We start from the raw sequence: 16508 nt of genomic DNA on the forward strand, positions 1-16508 counted from the left end.
TTCTTGTTTTGGAAGAAGAAGCAGAAAATATCGCGTTTTGGTACCTCGCCACACCTCACCTCTCACAGCCGTTTATAGTGCCTGTCCTTTAGATAAGGGCGATTTCCAAGCGTCAGCTTTCGCGTCAGCCGAGCAAAGTCGGGACAAGTCGGGACATACTACAGGATGGTGCAACGACGAAAAAAAAAAAAACCTTAATTTAACAGCAGGAGCCCACATAATGATACGGAAAAATTAGCGCCACTTGCGGTGGCCGGGAATCGTACCCGGATCAACTGCTTGGAAGGCAACTATGCTCAACAGTACAACACCACCGCACTGCCGCTGCTCGCAACGCCGCGCTGTGTCGGCTTCCCGCCCGCCCACAGCGGCCCACGGCTATAGGAGCTGCAGGCGCATTACGAGGTAGGAGGGTGCATCCACACGCATTCGGGCAGCGCCTCCAAGCACGCTACGTCTTTGGGCAAGACTCGTCGCCGCTGACGCAAGGTTACTCACACGATAGTGATGAACGGTCGTTTTAAGGCAGTGTAGTGGGGGACTTCGCGAGTTTAGCCCCTTTTTCGACGTCGCTGGGTGGCAATCCCAGTTTCCCTGCCGACAGCTGCTTGGAAAGCACGGGTAGCTTGTCGAGCATCTGTAGTTGAGTGGTTTGTGACTCAGTAGTGCAGTAGGCAGCGCCTAAGTCTCATAATCTTAAGGTATGCCGGCACGATTCCCGGTCGATGCATTATTTTGCTCTTGTGGCAACAATGCTGCCGCGCGGATTGCTCGCTTGAGATGGGTCAGCCTCAGGACCTTATAGCTGTATAGCTGCGGCTGCAGTTTAATCTAGAGAGTCGGGACAGCACGTGTAGCAAGACAACAGATTCTTCAGAAAGCGCAAACTGTCTATCTCTAATATGTGAGACTTACCGAGTTTCGTACGTGTAGCAAGACAATAGATCCTTCAGAAAGCGCAAACTGTCTTTCTCTAAAATGTGAGACTTAGCGAGTTTCCTTCGAGGACGTCTCCGGCGTGCCTCGGTAGCGCAGTAGGCAGCGCGTAAGTCTCATAATCTTAAGGTCGTGAGTTCGATCCTCACCTGGGGCATTTAATTTTCTGTACATCATGACTGCGTTGCTGTTGCTAGGGAACGAACTTAACTGTTGTCCGTTATCCACACGGAGTCCACGCCTCAGCGTCAAAATGTTTACTTCCAATTATGACGACGTAACAACTTTGATATTTCTCCTCCGTGTTACAAACAAAATGCGATGCACACAGCAATGGACAGTCAATTTTGAACTGTGCGCCATGCCGGTCTGTAGGCGCGGATATGATCGCAAGCAGCGAACAGCACTGAGTCCAGATTCAGCACAAAATACAATAAGAGACGGAGTAAATCTCACCGATGTAGAGCAAGTCCTGTGTGGTCTAGTGGCTAGGATACCTGGCTTTCACTCAACAGGTCCGGCTTCGATTCCCGGTACCGGAACGGAACTATTTGCGCACACAACGCTCCATGTTTTGGTCTTCGAACTGTCGTTGGTCGCCCTTCTTCCTTGGCTTCAACCGAACGCAATCGGGGAAAGCAGGCACGTGATGCAGTTACTGTCAGCACCGGAATAAAGGGAGAAGAGGCACTGGTCCGCTGTTGGGCTGCTACCAGCGTCAGTGAGTAGTCGGTGCAGTCGCCAGTAGCGCCAGAAGCCTACACACACCTTCCACTTAATCACGTTGCTTGAAACCGCTCCAACCACAACAAGCGAAAGCCCGGATAGCTCAGTCGGTAGAGCATTAGGCTTTTAACCTAAGGGTCCAGGGTTCGAGTCCCTGTCCGGCCGAAGATTTTAACGCTTCCATAATGGCTCGTCTCGTAGCGATAGTAGCCCTGTCGTAATCAGTGCACGGTTTTACGTTTCCTGTCGGCATTCTGCGCAGACGCAACCGGTTGGGTTTTTCACGATTCGAGGGGCACCTGTTGGACAAGCAGTCGTGGCCGAGTGGTTAAGGCGTCTGACTAGAAATCAGATTCCCTCTGGGAGCGTAGGTTCGAGTCCTACCGACTGCGTCGGATTTTTCTTTTCTTGTTTTGGAAGAAGAAGCAGAAAATATCGCGTTTTGGTACCTCGCCACACCTCACCTCTCACAGCCGTTTATAGTGCCTGTCCTTTAGATAAGGGCGATTTCCAAGCGTCAGCTTTCGCGTCAGCCGAGCAAAGTCGGGACAAGTCGGGACATACTACAGGATGGTGCAACGACGAAAAAAAAAAAAAACCTTAATTTAACAGCAGGAGCCCACATAATGATACGGAAAAATTAGCGCCACTTGCGGTGGCCGGGAATCGTACCCGGATCAACTGCTTGGAAGGCAACTATGCTCAACAGTACAACACCACCGCACTGCCGCTGCTCGCAACGCCGCGCTGTGTCGGCTTCCCGCCCGCCCACAGCGGCCCACGGCTATAGGAGCTGCAGGCGCATTACGAGGTAGGAGGGTGCATCCACACGCATTCGGGCAGCGCCTCCAAGCACGCTACGTCTTTGGGCAAGACTCGTCGCCGCTGACGCAAGGTTACTCACACGATAGTGATGAACGGTCGTTTTAAGGCAGTGTAGTGGGGGACTTCGCGAGTTTAGCCCCTTTTTCGACGTCGCTGGGTGGCAATCCCAGTTTCCCTGCCGACAGCTGCTTGGAAAGCACGGGTAGCTTGTCGAGCATCTGTAGTTGAGTGGTTTGTGACTCAGTAGTGCAGTAGGCAGCGCCTAAGTCTCATAATCTTAAGGTATGCCGGCACGATTCCCGGTCGATGCATTATTTTGCTCTTGTGGCAACAATGCTGCCGCGCGGATTGCTCGCTTGAGATGGGTCAGCCTCAGGACCTTATAGCTGTATAGCTGCGGCTGCAGTTTAATCTAGAGAGTCGGGACAGCACGTGTAGCAAGACAACAGATTCTTCAGAAAGCGCAAACTGTCTATCTCTAATATGTGAGACTTACCGAGTTTCGTACGTGTAGCAAGACAATAGATCCTTCAGAAAGCGCAAACTGTCTTTCTCTAAAATGTGAGACTTAGCGAGTTTCCTTCGAGGACGTCTCCGGCGTGCCTCGGTAGCGCAGTAGGCAGCGCGTAAGTCTCATAATCTTAAGGTCGTGAGTTCGATCCTCACCTGGGGCATTTAATTTTCTGTACATCATGACTGCGTTGCTGTTGCTAGGGAACGAACTTAACTGTTGTCCGTTATCCACACGGAGTCCACGCCTCAGCGTCAAAATGTTTACTTCCAATTATGACGACGTAACAACTTTGATATTTCTCCTCCGTGTTACAAACAAAATGCGATGCACACAGCAATGGACAGTCAATTTTGAACTGTGCGCCATGCCGGTCTGTAGGCGCGGATATGATCGCAAGCAGAGAACAGCACTGAGTCCAGATTCAGCACAAAATACAATAAGAGACGGAGTAAATCTCACCGCTGTAGAGCAAGTCCTGTTTGGTCTAGTGGCTAGGATACCTGGCTTTCACTCAACAGGTCCGGCTTCGATTCCCGGTACCGGAACGGAACTATTTGCGCACACAACGCTCCATGTTTTGGTCTTCGAACTGTCGTTGGTCGCCCTTCTTCCTTGGCTTCAACCGAACGCAATCGGGGAAAGCAGGCACGTGATGCAGTTACTGTCAGCACCGGAATAAAGGGAGAAGAGGCACTGGTCCGCTGTTGGGCTGCTACCAGCGTCAGTGAGTAGTCGGTGCAGTCGCCAGTAGCGCCAGAAGCCTACACACACACCTTCCACTTAATCACGTTGCTTGAAACCGCTCCAACCACAACAAGCGAAAGCCCGGATAGCTCAGTCGGTAGAGCATTAGGCTTTTAACCTAAGGGTCCAGGGTTCGAGTCCCTGTCCGGCCGAAGATTTTAACGCTTCCATAATGGCTCGTCTCGTAGCGATAGTAGCCCTGTCGTAATCAGTGCACGGTTTTACGTTTCCTGTCGGCATTCTGCGCAGACGCAACCGGTTGGGTTTTTCACGATTCGAGGGGCACCTGTTGGACAAGCAGTCGTGGCCGAGTGGTTAAGGCGTCTGACTAGAAATCAGATTCCCTCTGGGAGCGTAGGTTCGAGTCCTACCGACTGCGTCGGATTTTTCTTTTCTTGTTTTGGAAGAAGAAGCAGAAAATATCGCGTTTTGGTACCTCGCCACACCTCACCTCTCACAGCCGTTTATAGTGCCTGTCCTTTAGATAAGGGCGATTTCCAAGCGTCAGCTTTCGCGTCAGCCGAGCAAAGTCGGGACAAGTCGGGACATACTACAGGATGGTGCAACGACGAAAAAAAAAAAAAAAACCTTAATTTAACAGCAGGAGCCCACATAATGATACGGAAAAATTAGCGCCACTTGCGGTGGCCGGGAATCGTACCCGGATCAACTGCTTGGAAGGCAACTATGCTCAACAGTACAACACCACCGCACTGCCGCTGCTCGCAACGCCGCGCTGTGTCGGCTTCCCGCCCGCCCACAGCGGCCCACGGCTATAGGAGCTGCAGGCGCATTACGAGGTAGGAGGGTGCATCCACACGCATTCGGGCAGCGCCTCCAAGCACGCTACGTCTTTGGGCAAGACTCGTCACCGCTGACGCAAGGTTACTCACACGATAGTGATGAACGGTCGTTTTAAGGCAGTGTAGTGGGGGACTTCGCGAGTTTAGCCCCTTTTTCGACGTCGCTGGGTGGCAATCCCAGTTTCCCTGCCGACAGCTGCTTGGAAAGCACGGGTAGCTTGTCGAGCATCTGTAGTTGAGTGGTTTGTGACTCAGTAGTGCAGTAGGCAGCGCCTAAGTCTCATAATCTTAAGGTATGCCGGCACGATTCCCGGTCGATGCATTATTTTGCTCTTGTGGCAACAATGCTGCCGCGCGGATTGCTCGCTTGAGATGGGTCAGCCTCAGGACCTTATAGCTGTATAGCTGCGGCTGCAGTTTAATCTAGAGAGTCGGGACAGCACGTGTAGCAAGACAACAGATTCTTCAGAAAGCGCAAACTGTCTATCTCTAATATGTGAGACTTACCGAGTTTCGTACGTGTAGCAAGACAATAGATCCTTCAGAAAGCGCAAACTGTCTTTCTCTAAAATGTGAGACTTAGCGAGTTTCCTTCGAGGACGTCTCCGGCGTGCCTCGGTAGCGCAGTAGGCAGCGCGTAAGTCTCATAATCTTAAGGTCGTGAGTTCGATCCTCACCTGGGGCATTTAATTTTCTGTACATCATGACTGCGTTGCTGTTGCTAGGGAACGAACTTAACTGTTGTCCGTTATCCACACGGAGTCCACGCCTCAGCGTCAAAATGTTTACTTCCAATTATGACGACGTAACAACTTTGATATTTCTCCTCCGTGTTACAAACAAAATGCGATGCACACAGCAATGGACAGTCAATTTTGAACTGTGCGCCATGCCGGTCTGTAGGCGCGGATATGATCGCAAGCAGAGAACAGCACTGAGTCCAGATTCAGCACAAAATACAATAAGAGACGGAGTAAATCTCACCGCTGTAGAGCAAGTCCTGTTTGGTCTAGTGGCTAGGATACCTGGCTTTCACTCAACAGGTCCGGCTTCGATTCCCGGTACCGGAACGGAACTATTTGCGCACACAACGCTCCATGTTTTGGTCTTCGAACTGTCGTTGGTCGCCCTTCTTCCTTGGCTTCAACCGAACGCAATCGGGGAAAGCAGGCACGTGATGCAGTTACTGTCAGCACCGGAATAAAGGGAGAAGAGGCACTGGTCCGCTGTTGGGCTGCTACCAGCGTCAGTGAGTAGTCGGTGCAGTCGCCAGTAGCGCCAGAAGCCTACACACACCTTCCACTTAATCACGTTGCTTGAAACCGCTCCAACCACAACAAGCGAAAGCCCGGATAGCTCAGTCGGTAGAGCATTAGGCTTTTAACCTAAGGGTCCAGGGTTCGAGTCCCTGTCCGGCCGAAGATTTTAACGCTTCCATAATGGCTCGTCTCGTAGCGATAGTAGCCCTGTCGTAATCAGTGCACGGTTTTACGTTTCCTGTCGGCATTCTGCGCAGACGCAACCGGTTGGGTTTTTCACGATTCGAGGGGCACCTGTTGGACAAGCAGTCGTGGCCGAGTGGTTAAGGCGTCTGACTAGAAATCAGATTCCCTCTGGGAGCGTAGGTTCGAGTCCTACCGACTGCGTCGGATTTTTCTTTTCTTGTTTTGGAAGAAGAAGCAGAAAATATCGCGTTTTGGTACCTCGCCACACCTCACCTCTCACAGCCGTTTATAGTGCCTGTCCTTTAGATAAGGGCGATTTCCAAGCGTCAGCTTTCGCGTCAGCCGAGCAAAGTCGGGACAAGTCGGGACATACTACAGGATGGTCTGGGTGGTGCAACGACGAAACAAAACCTTAATTTAAAAATCGAAAAAATGGGAAAAATAGGATGAAAAAGCAAAAAGAAGAATATAAAAAAGTCTTACTGAGTGCGTCGGTTTTTTTCTTTTTTTGTTTTGGCAGAAGGAGCAGAAAATATCGCGTTTTGGTACCCGCCACACCTCACCTCTCACAGCCGTCTATAGTGCCTGTCCTTTACATAAGGGCGATTTCCAAGCGTCAGCTTTCGCGTCAGCCGAGCAAAGTCGGGACAAGTCGGGACATACCACAGGATGGTCTGGGTGGTGCAACGACGAAAAAAAAACGTTAATTTAACAGCAGGAGCCCACATAATGATAGGGAAATATTAGCGCCACTTGCGGTGGCCGGGAATCGAACCCGAATCAACTGCTTGGAAGGAAACTATGCTCATAATTACAACACCACTGCAGTGCCGCTGCTCGCAACGCCGCGCTGTGTCGGCTTCCCGCCCGCCGGCAGCGGCCCACGGCTATAGCAGCTGCAGGCGCATTACGAGGTAGGAGGGTGCATCCACACGCATTCGGGCAGCGCCTCCAAGCACGCTACGTCTTTGGGCAAGACTCGTCGCCGCTGACGCAAGGTTACTCACACGATAATGATGAGCGGTCGTTTTAAGGCAGTGTAGTGGAGGACTCCGCGAGTTTAGCCCTTTTTTCGACGTCGCTGGGTGGCAATCCCACTTTCCCTGCCAACAGCTGCTCGTATTGCATGGATAGCTTGTCGAGCATCTGTGGCTCTGTGGTTTGTGTCTCGGTAGCGCAGTAGGTAGTGCCTAAGTCTCATAATGTTAAGGTATGCCGGCACGATAACTCAGCGTGTTCGGTCAGAGGGTTATCTGCTCCCTCTAATGAAGGACTGAGTCAACGATGAACTTGAACGGGCGTCATCGGACGTCCGCCCCCAAACAACTGCAACGAACAAAATGAGAACAACAAAAAAAAAGTGGTAGAATGCTCGGCCACCACGAGGGCGGCCCGGGTTCGATTCCCGGTGGATGCATTATTTTGCTCTTCTATCTACAATGCTGCCACGCGGATTGCTCGCTTGAGATGCGTCAGCCTCAGGACCTTATAGCTGTATAGCTGCGGCTGCAGTTTAATCTAGAGAGTCGGGACAGTACGTGTAGCAAGACAACAGATTGTTCAGAAAGCGCAAACTGTCTGTCTCTAATATGTGAGGCTTAGCTAGTATCCTGGGAAATCGTCTCCCGCGTGCATCGGTAGCGCAGTAGGTAGCGCGTAAGTCTCATAATCTTAAGGTCGTGAGTTCGATCCTCACCTGGGGCATTTAATTTTCTGTACATCATGACTGCATTAACGGCGTTGCTGTTGCTAGGGAACGTACTTAACTGTCGTCCGTTATCCACACGGAGTGCACTCCTCAGCGTCAAAATGTTTACTTCCAATTATGACGACGTAACAAGTTTGATATTTCTCCTCCCCTGTTACAAGCAAAATGCGATGCACACAGCAATGGACAGTCAATTTTGAACTGTGCGCCATGCCGGTCTGTAGGCGCAGATATGATCGCAAGCAGAGAACAGCACTGAGTCCAGATTCAGCACAAAATACGAGAAGAGACGGAATAAATCTCACTGTTCTCAAGCAAGTTCTGTGTGGTCTAGTGTTTAGGATACCTGGCTTTCACCCAGGAGGCCCGGGTTCGATTGCCGGTACCGGAACGGAACTGTTTGCGCAAACAACGCTCCATGTTTTGGCCTTCGAACTGTCGGTGGTTGCCCTTCTTCCTTAGCTTCAACCGAACGTAATCGGGGAAAGCAGGCACGTGATGCAGTTACTGTCAGCACCGGAATAAAGGGAGAAGAGGCACTGGTCCGCTGTGGGCTGCTACCAGCGTCAGTGAGAAGTCGGTGGAGTCGCCAGTAGCGCCAGAAGCCTTCACACACGTTCCAGTTAATCACGTTGCTTGAAGCAGCTCCAGCCACAACAAGCCCAAGCCCGAAGAGCTCAGTCGGTAGAGCATTAGGCTTTTAACCTAAGGGTCCAGGGTTCAAGTCCCTGTCCGGGCGATGATTTTAACGCTTCCGTAATGGCTCGTGTCATAGCGATAGTAGCCCTGCCGTAATCAGTGCACGGTTTTCGTTTCCCGTCAACATTCTGCGCAGACGCAATCGGTTGGGTTTTTCACGTTTCGAGGGGTGCTTCTCCTACAAGCAGTCGTGGCCGAGTGGTTAAGGCGTCTGACTAGAAATCAGATTCCCTCTGGGAGCGTGGGTTCGAGTCCTACCGACTGCGTTGGTTTTTTTCTTTTTTTGTTTTGGAAGAAGGAGCAGAAAATATCCCGTTTTGGTACCTCGCCACACCTCACCTCTCACAGCCGTCTATAGTGCCTGTCCTTTACATAAGGGCGATTTCCAAGCGTCAGCTTTCGCGTCAGCCGAGCAAAGTCGGGACAAGTCGGGACATACTACAGGATGGTCTGGGTGGTGCAACGACGAAACAAAACCTTAATTTAAAAATCGAAAAAATGGGAAAAATAGGATGAAAAAGCAAAAAGAAGAATATAAAAAAGTCTTACTGAGTGCGTCGGTTTTTTTCTTTTTTTGTTTTGGCAGAAGGAGCAGAAAATATCGCGTTTTGGTACCCGCCACACCTCACCTCTCACAGCCGTCTATAGTGCCTGTCCTTTACATAAGGGCGATTTCCAAGCGTCAGCTTTCGCGTCAGCCGAGCAAAGTCGGGACAAGTCGAGACATACCACAGGATGGTCTGGGTGGTGCAACGACGAAAAAAAAACGTTAATTTAACAGCAGGAGCCCACATAATGATAGGGAAATATTAGCGCCACTTGCGGTGGCCGGGAATCGAACCCGAATCAACTGCTTGGAAGGAAACTATGCTCATAATTACAACACCACTGCAGTGCCGCTGCTCGCAACGCCGCGCTGTGTCGGCTTCCCGCCCGCCGGCAGCGGCCCACGGCTATAGGAGCTGCAGGCGCATTACGAGGTAGGAGGGTGCATCCACACGCATTCGGGCAGCGCCTCCAAGCACGCTACGTCTTTGGGCAAGACTCGTCGCCGCTGACGCAAGGTTACTCACACGATAATGATGAGCGGTCGTTTTAAGGCAGTGTAGTGGAGGACTCCGCGAGTTTAGCCCTTTTTTCGACGTCGCTGGGTGGCAATCCCACTTTCCCTGCCAACAGCTGCTCGTATTGCATGGATAGCTTGTCGAGCATCTGTGGCTCTGTGGTTTGTGTCTCGGTAGCGCAGTAGGTAGTGCCTAAGTCTCATAATGTTAAGGTATGCCGGCACGATAACTCAGCGTGTTCGGTCAGAGGGTTATCTGCTCCCTCTAATGAAGGACTGAGTCAACGATGAACTTGAACGGGCGTCATCGGACGTCCGCCCCCAAACAACTGCAACGAACAAAATGAGAACAACAAAAAAAAAGTGGTAGAATGCTCGGCCACCACGAGGGCGGCCCGGGTTCGATTCCCGGTGGATGCATTATTTTGCTCTTCTATCTACAATGCTGCCACGCGGATTGCTCGCTTGAGATGCGTCAGCCTCAGGACCTTATAGCTGTATAGCTGCGGCTGCAGTTTAATCTAGAGAGTCGGGACAGTACGTGTAGCAAGACAACAGATTGTTCAGAAAGCGCAAACTGTCTGTCTCTAATATGTGAGGCTTAGCTAGTTTCCTGGGAAGTCGTCTCCCGCGTGCATCGGTAGCGCAGTAGGTAGCGCGTAAGTCTCATAATCTTAAGGTCGTGAGTTCGATCCTCACCTGGGGCATTTAATTTTCTGTACATCATGACTGCATTAACGGCGTTGCTGTTGCTAGGGAACGTACTTAACTGTCGTCCGTTATCCACACGGAGTGCACTCCTCAGCGTCAAAATGTTTACTTCCAATTATGACGACGTAACAAGCAAAATGCGATGCACACAGCAATGGACAGTCAATTTTGAACTGTGCGCCATGCCGGTCTGTAGGCGCAGATATGATCGCAAGCAGAGAACAGCACTGAGTCCAGATTCAGCACAAAATACGAGAAGAGACGGAATAAATCTCACTGTTCTCAAGCAAGTTCTGTGTGGTCTAGTGGTTAGGATACCTGGCTTTCACCCAGGAGGCCCGGGTTCGATTGCCGGTACCGGAACGGAACTGTTTGCGCAAACAACGCTCCATGTTTTGGCCTTCGAACTGTCGGTGGTTGCCCTTCTTCCTTAGCTTCAACCGAACGTAATCGGGGAAAGCAGGCACGTGATGCAGTTACTGTCAGCACCGGAATAAAGGGAGAAGAGGCACTGGTCCGCTGTGGGCTGCTACCAGCGTCAGTGAGAAGTCGGTGGAGTCGCCAGTAGCGCCAGAAGCCTTCACACACGTTCCAGTTAATCACGTTGCTTGAAGCAGCTCCAGCCACAACAAGCCCAAGCCCGAAGAGCTCAGTCGGTAGAGCATTAGGCTTTTAACCTAAGGGTCCAGGGTTCAAGTCCCTGTCCGGGCGATGATTTTAACGCTTCCGTAATGGCTCGTGTCATAGCGATAGTAGCCCTGCCGTAATCAGTGCACGGTTTTCGTTTCCCGTCAACATTCTGCGCAGACGCAATCGGTTGGGTTTTTCACGTTTCGAGGGGTGCTTCTCCTACAAGCAGTCGTGGCCGAGTGGTTAAGGCGTCTGACTAGAAATCAGATTCCCTCTGGGAGCGTGGGTTCGAGTCCTACCGACTGCGTTGGTTTTTTTCTTTTTTTGTTTTGGAAGAAGGAGCAGAAAATATCCCGTTTTGGTACCTCGCCACACCTCACCTCTCACAGCCGTCTATAGTGCCTGTCCTTTACATAAGGGCGATTTCCAAGCGTCAGCTTTCGCGTCAGCCGAGCAAAGTCGGGACATACTACAGGATGGTCTGGGTGGTGCAACGACGAAACAAAACCTTAATTTAAAAATCGAAAAAATGGGAAAAATAGGATGAAAAAGCAAAAAGAAGAATATAAAAAAGTCTTACTGAGTGCGTCGGTTTTTTTCTTTTTTTGTTTTGGCAGAAGGAGCAGAAAATATGGCGTTTTGGTACCCGCCACACCTCACCTCTCACAGCCGTCTATAGTGCCTGTCCTTTACATAAGGGCGATTTCCAAGCGTCAGCTTTCGCGTCAGCCGAGCAAAGTCGGGACAAGTCGGGACATACCACAGGATGGTCTGGGTGGTGCAACGACGAAAAAAAACGTTAATTTAACAGCAGGAGCCCACATAATGATAGGGAAATATTAGCGCCACTTGCGGTGGCCGGGAATCGAACCCGAATCAACTGCTTGGAAGGAAACTATGCTCATAATTACAACACCACTGCAGTGCCGCTGCTCGCAACGCCGCGCTGTGTCGGCTTCCCGCCCGCCGGCAGCGGCCCACGGCTATAGGAGCTGCAGGCGCATTACGAGGTAGGAGGGTGCATCCACACGCATTCGGGCAGCGCCTCCAAGCACGCTACGTCTTTGGGCAAGACTCGTCGCCGCTGACGCAAGGTTACTCACACGATAATGATGAGCGGTCGTTTTAAGGCAGTGTAGTGGAGGACTCCGCGAGTTTAGCCCTTTTTTCGACGTCGCTGGGTGGCAATCCCACTTTCCCTGCCAACAGCTGCTCGTATTGCATGGATAGCTTGTCGAGCATCTGTGGCTCTGTGGTTTGTGTCTCGGTAGCGCAGTAGGTAGTGCCTAAGTCTCATAATGTTAAGGTATGCCGGCACGATAACTCAGCGTGTTCGGTCAGAGGGTTATCTGCTCCCTCTAATGAAGGACTGAGTCAACGATGAACTTGAACGGGCGTCATCGGACGTCCGCCCCCAAACAACTGCAACGAACAAAATGAGAACAACAAAAAAAAAGTGGTAGAATGCTCGGCCACCACGAGGGCGGCCCGGGTTCGATTCCCGGTGGATGCATTATTTTGCTCTTCTATCTACAATGCTGCCACGCGGATTGCTCGCTTGAGATGCGTCAGCCTCAGGACCTTATAGCTGTATAGCTGCGGCTGCAGTTTAATCTAGAGAGTCGGGACAGTACGTGTAGCAAGACAACAGATTGTTCAGAAAGCGCAAACTGTCTGTCTCTAATATGTGAGGCTTAGCTAGTTTCCTGGGAAGTCGTCTCCCGCGTGCATCGGTAGCGCAGTAGGTAGCGCGTAAGTCTCATAATCTTAAGGTCGTGAGTTCGATCCTCACCTGGGGCATTTAATTTTCTGTACATCATGACTGCATTAACGGCGTTGCTGTTGCTAGGGAACGTACTTAACTGTCGTCCGTTATCCACACGGAGTGCACTCCTCAGCGTCAAAATGTTTACTTCCAATTATGACGACGTAACAAGTTTGATATTTCTCCTCCCCTGTTACAAGCAAAATGCGATGCACACAGCAATGGACAGTCAATTTTGAACTGTGCGCCATGCCGGTCTGTAGGCGCAGATATGATCGCAAGCAGAGAACAGCACTGAGTCCAGATTCAGCACAAAATACGAGAAGAGACGGAATAAATCTCACTGTTCTCAAGCAAGTTCTGTGTGGTCTAGTGGTTAGGATACCTGGCTTTCACCCAGGAGGCCCGGGTTCGATTGCCGGTACCGGAACGGAACTGTTTGCGCAAACAACGCTCCATGTTTTGGCCTTCGAACTGTCGGTGGTTGCCCTTCTTCCTTAGCTTCAACCGAACGTAATCGGGGAAAGCAGGCACGTGATGCAGTTACTGTCAGCACCGGAATAAAGGGAGAAGAGGCACTGGTCCGCTGTGGGCTGCTACCAGCGTCAGTGAGAAGTCGGTGGAGTCGCCAGTAGCGCCAGAAGCCTTCACACACGTTCCAGTTAATCACGTTGCTTGAAGCAGCTCCAGCCACAACAAGCCCAAGCCCGAAGAGCTCAGTCGGTAGAGCATTAGGCTTTTAACCTAAGGGTCCAGGGTTCAAGTCCCTGTCCGGGCGATGATTTTAACGCTTCCGTAATGGCTCGTGTCATTGCGATAGTAGCCCTGCCGTAATCAGTGCACGGTTTTCGTTTCCCGCCAACATTCTGCGCAGACGCAATCGGTTGGGTTTTTCACGTTTCGAGGGGTGCTTCTCCTACAAGCAGTCGTGGCCGAGTGGTTAAGGCGTCTGACTAGAAATCAGATTCCCTCTGGGAGCGTAGGTTCGAGTCCTACCGACTGCGTTGGTTTTTTTTCTTTTTTTGTTTTGGAAGAAGGAGCAGAAAATATCCCGTTTTGGTACCTCGCCACACCTCACCTCTCACAGCCGTTTATAGTGCCTGTCCTTTACATAAGGGCGATTTCCAAGCGTCAGCTTTCGCGTCAGCCGAGCAAAGTCGGGACAAGTCGGGACATACTACAGGATGGTCTGGGTGGTGCAACGACGAAACAAAACCTTAATTTAAAAATCGAAAAAATGGGAAAAATAGGATGAAAAAGCAAAAAGAAGAATATAAAAAAGTCTTACTGAGTGCGTCGGTTTTTTTCTTTTTTTGTTTTGGCAGAAGGAGCAGAAAATATCGCGTTTTGGTACCCGCCACACCTCACCTCTCACAGCCGTCTATAGTGCCTGTCCTTTACATAAGGGCGATTTCCAAGCGTCAGCTTTCGCGTCAGCCGAGCAAAGTCGGGACAAGTCGGGACATACCACAGGATGGTCTGGGTGGTGCAACGACGAAAAAAAAACGTTAATTTAACAGCAGGAGCCCACATAATGATAGGGAAATATTAGCGCCACTTGCGGTGGCCGGGAATCGAACCCGAATCAACTGCTTGGAAGGAAACTATGCTCATAATTACAACACCACTGCAGTGCCGCTGCTCGCAACGCCGCGCTGTGTCGGCTTCCCGCCCGCCGGCAGCGGCCCACGGCTATAGGAGCTGCAGGCGCATTACGAGGTAGGAGGGTGCATCCACACGCATTCGGGCAGCGCCTCCAAGCACGCTACGTCTTTGGGCAAGACTCGTCGCCGCTGACGCAAGGTTACTCACACGATAATGATGAGCGGTCGTTTTAAGGCAGTGTAGTGGAGGACTCCGCGAGTTTAGCCCTTTTTTCGACGTCGCTGGGTGGCAATCCCACTTTCCCTGCCAACAGCTGCTCGTATTGCATGGATAGCTTGTCGAGCATCTGTGGCTCTGTGGTTTGTGTCTCGGTAGCGCAGTAGGTAGTGCCTAAGTCTCATAATGTTAAGGTATGCCGGCACGATAACTCAGCGTGTTCGGTCAGAGGGTTATCTGCTCCCTCTAATGAAGGACTGAGTCAACGATGAACTTGAACGGGCGTCATCGGACGTCCGCCCCCAAACAACTGCAACGAACAAAATGAGAACAACAAAAAAAAAGTGGTAGAATGCTCGGCCACCACGAGGGCGGCCCGGGTTCGATTCCCGGTGGATGCATTATTTTGCTCTTCTATCTACAATGCTGCCACGCGGATTGCTCGCTTGAGATGCGTCAGCCTCAGGACCTTATAGCTGTATAGCTGCGGCTGCAGTTTAATCTAGAGAGTCGGGACAGTACGTGTAGCAAGACAACAGATTGTTCAGAAAGCGCAAACTGTCTGTCTCTAATATGTGAGGCTTAGCTAGTTTCCTGGGAAGTCGTCTCCCACGTGCATCGGTAGCGCAGTAGGTAGCGCGTAAGTCTCATAATCTTAAGGTCGTGAGTTCGATCCTCACCTGGGGCATTTAATTTTCTGTACATCATGACTGCATTAACGGCGTTGCTGTTGCTAGGGAACGTACTTAACTGTCGTCCGTTATCCACACGGAGTGCACTCCTCAGCGTCAAAATGTTTACTTCCAATTATGACGACGTAACAAGTTTGATATTTCTCCTCCCCTGTTACAAGCAAAATGCGATGCACACAGCAATGGACAGTCAATTTTGAACTGTGCGCCATGCCGGTCTGTAGGCGCAGATATGATCGCAAGCAGAGAACAGCACTGAGTCCAGATTCAGCACAAAATACGAGAAGAGACGGAATAAATCTCACTGTTCTCAAGCAAGTTCTGTGTGGTCTAGTGGTTAGGATACCTGGCTTTCACCCAGGAGGCCCGGGTTCGATTGCCGGTACCGGAACGGAACTGTTTGCGCAAACAACGCTCCATGTTTTGGCCTTCGAACTGTCGGTGGTTGCCCTTCTTCCTTAGCTTCAACCGAACGTAATCGGGGAAAGCAGGCACGTGATGCAGTTACTGTCAGCACCGGAATAAAGGGAGAAGAGGCACTGGTCCGCTGTGGGCTGCTACCAGCGTCAGTGAGAAGTCGGTGGAGTCGCCAGTAGCGCCAGAAGCCTTCACACACGTTCCAGTTAATCACGTTGCTTGAAGCAGCTCCAGCCACAACAAGCCCAAGCCCGAAGAGCTCAGTCGGTAGAGCATTAGGCTTTTAACCTAAGGGTCCAGGGTTCAAGTCCCTGTCCGGGCGAAGATTTTAACGCTTCCGTAATGGCTCGTGTCATTGCGATAGTAGCCCTGCCGTAATCAGTGCACGGTTTTCGTTTCCCGCCAACATTCTGCGCAGACGCAATCGGTTGGGTTTTTCACGTTTCGAGGGGTGCTTCTCCTACAAGCAGTCGTGGCCGAGTGGTTAAGGCGTCTGACTAGAAATCAGATTCCCTCTGGGAGCGTAGGTTCGAGTCCTACCGACTGCGTTGGTTTTTTTCTTTTTTTGTTTTGGAAGAAGGAGCAGAAAATATCCCGTTTTGGTACCTCGCCACACCTCACCTCTCACAGCCGTTTATAGTGCCTGTCCTTTACATAAGGGCGATTTCCAAGCGTCAGCTTTCGCGTCAGCCGAGCAAAGTCGGGACAAGTCGGGACATACTACAGGATGGTCTGGGTGGTGCAACGACGAAACAAAACCTTAATTTAAAAATCGAAAAAATGGGAAAAATAGGATGAAAAAGCAAAAAGAAGAATATAAAAAAGTCTTACTGAGTGCGTCGGTTTTTTTCTTTTTTTGTTTTGGCAGAAGGAGCAGAAAATATCGCGTTTTGGTACCCGCCACACCTCACCTCTCACAGCCGTCTATAGTGCCTGTCCTTTACATAAGGGCGATTTCCAAGCGTCAGCTTTCGCGTCAGCCGAGCAAAGTCGGGACAAGTCGGGACAT

The 16508-nt window shown here is 50.9% G+C and overlaps 24 non-coding genes across 24 annotated transcripts; all 24 read left to right on the forward strand.

The window, feature by feature from the left end:
- The first annotated feature begins 1020 nt into the window (after positions 1–1020).
- Positions 1021–1093, forward strand: Trnam-cau (transfer RNA methionine (anticodon CAU)). Its single transcript has one exon. It is a non-coding gene; the product is annotated as a tRNA-Met (tRNA).
- Positions 1094–1754: 661 nt separating this feature from the next.
- On the forward strand, positions 1755–1827 carry Trnak-uuu (transfer RNA lysine (anticodon UUU)). Its single transcript has one exon. It is a non-coding gene; the product is annotated as a tRNA-Lys (tRNA).
- A 145-nt stretch (positions 1828–1972) lies between these two features.
- Positions 1973–2054, forward strand: Trnas-aga (transfer RNA serine (anticodon AGA)). The gene has a single exon. It is a non-coding gene; the product is annotated as a tRNA-Ser (tRNA).
- A 1034-nt stretch (positions 2055–3088) lies between these two features.
- Positions 3089–3161, forward strand: Trnam-cau (transfer RNA methionine (anticodon CAU)). Its single transcript has one exon. It is a non-coding gene; the product is annotated as a tRNA-Met (tRNA).
- Positions 3162–3824: 663 nt separating this feature from the next.
- Trnak-uuu (transfer RNA lysine (anticodon UUU)) lies at positions 3825–3897 on the forward strand. The gene has a single exon. It is a non-coding gene; the product is annotated as a tRNA-Lys (tRNA).
- A 145-nt stretch (positions 3898–4042) lies between these two features.
- Trnas-aga (transfer RNA serine (anticodon AGA)) lies at positions 4043–4124 on the forward strand. The gene has a single exon. It is a non-coding gene; the product is annotated as a tRNA-Ser (tRNA).
- A 1036-nt stretch (positions 4125–5160) lies between these two features.
- Positions 5161–5233, forward strand: Trnam-cau (transfer RNA methionine (anticodon CAU)). Its single transcript has one exon. It is a non-coding gene; the product is annotated as a tRNA-Met (tRNA).
- Positions 5234–5894: 661 nt separating this feature from the next.
- Positions 5895–5967, forward strand: Trnak-uuu (transfer RNA lysine (anticodon UUU)). Its single transcript has one exon. It is a non-coding gene; the product is annotated as a tRNA-Lys (tRNA).
- Positions 5968–6112: 145 nt separating this feature from the next.
- Positions 6113–6194, forward strand: Trnas-aga (transfer RNA serine (anticodon AGA)). The gene has a single exon. It is a non-coding gene; the product is annotated as a tRNA-Ser (tRNA).
- Positions 6195–7624: 1430 nt separating this feature from the next.
- Positions 7625–7697, forward strand: Trnam-cau (transfer RNA methionine (anticodon CAU)). The gene has a single exon. It is a non-coding gene; the product is annotated as a tRNA-Met (tRNA).
- A 670-nt stretch (positions 7698–8367) lies between these two features.
- Positions 8368–8440, forward strand: Trnak-uuu (transfer RNA lysine (anticodon UUU)). Its single transcript has one exon. It is a non-coding gene; the product is annotated as a tRNA-Lys (tRNA).
- Positions 8441–8584: 144 nt separating this feature from the next.
- Positions 8585–8666, forward strand: Trnas-aga (transfer RNA serine (anticodon AGA)). Its single transcript has one exon. It is a non-coding gene; the product is annotated as a tRNA-Ser (tRNA).
- Positions 8667–10097: 1431 nt separating this feature from the next.
- On the forward strand, positions 10098–10170 carry Trnam-cau (transfer RNA methionine (anticodon CAU)). The gene has a single exon. It is a non-coding gene; the product is annotated as a tRNA-Met (tRNA).
- A 295-nt stretch (positions 10171–10465) lies between these two features.
- Trnae-uuc (transfer RNA glutamic acid (anticodon UUC)) lies at positions 10466–10537 on the forward strand. Its single transcript has one exon. It is a non-coding gene; the product is annotated as a tRNA-Glu (tRNA).
- Positions 10538–10812: 275 nt separating this feature from the next.
- Trnak-uuu (transfer RNA lysine (anticodon UUU)) lies at positions 10813–10885 on the forward strand. Its single transcript has one exon. It is a non-coding gene; the product is annotated as a tRNA-Lys (tRNA).
- A 144-nt stretch (positions 10886–11029) lies between these two features.
- On the forward strand, positions 11030–11111 carry Trnas-aga (transfer RNA serine (anticodon AGA)). The gene has a single exon. It is a non-coding gene; the product is annotated as a tRNA-Ser (tRNA).
- Positions 11112–12531: 1420 nt separating this feature from the next.
- Trnam-cau (transfer RNA methionine (anticodon CAU)) lies at positions 12532–12604 on the forward strand. The gene has a single exon. It is a non-coding gene; the product is annotated as a tRNA-Met (tRNA).
- Positions 12605–12927: 323 nt separating this feature from the next.
- On the forward strand, positions 12928–12999 carry Trnae-uuc (transfer RNA glutamic acid (anticodon UUC)). Its single transcript has one exon. It is a non-coding gene; the product is annotated as a tRNA-Glu (tRNA).
- Positions 13000–13274: 275 nt separating this feature from the next.
- On the forward strand, positions 13275–13347 carry Trnak-uuu (transfer RNA lysine (anticodon UUU)). The gene has a single exon. It is a non-coding gene; the product is annotated as a tRNA-Lys (tRNA).
- Positions 13348–13491: 144 nt separating this feature from the next.
- Positions 13492–13573, forward strand: Trnas-aga (transfer RNA serine (anticodon AGA)). The gene has a single exon. It is a non-coding gene; the product is annotated as a tRNA-Ser (tRNA).
- A 1432-nt stretch (positions 13574–15005) lies between these two features.
- Positions 15006–15078, forward strand: Trnam-cau (transfer RNA methionine (anticodon CAU)). Its single transcript has one exon. It is a non-coding gene; the product is annotated as a tRNA-Met (tRNA).
- Positions 15079–15401: 323 nt separating this feature from the next.
- Positions 15402–15473, forward strand: Trnae-uuc (transfer RNA glutamic acid (anticodon UUC)). Its single transcript has one exon. It is a non-coding gene; the product is annotated as a tRNA-Glu (tRNA).
- Positions 15474–15748: 275 nt separating this feature from the next.
- On the forward strand, positions 15749–15821 carry Trnak-uuu (transfer RNA lysine (anticodon UUU)). Its single transcript has one exon. It is a non-coding gene; the product is annotated as a tRNA-Lys (tRNA).
- A 144-nt stretch (positions 15822–15965) lies between these two features.
- Positions 15966–16047, forward strand: Trnas-aga (transfer RNA serine (anticodon AGA)). Its single transcript has one exon. It is a non-coding gene; the product is annotated as a tRNA-Ser (tRNA).
- Positions 16048–16508: the final 461 nt, after the last annotated feature.

This window comes from Schistocerca gregaria, unplaced genomic scaffold, assembly GCF_023897955.1.
Source record: "Schistocerca gregaria isolate iqSchGreg1 unplaced genomic scaffold, iqSchGreg1.2 ptg000359l, whole genome shotgun sequence".
In the NCBI taxonomy this organism is placed as follows: Eukaryota; Metazoa; Arthropoda; class Insecta; order Orthoptera; family Acrididae; genus Schistocerca; species Schistocerca gregaria.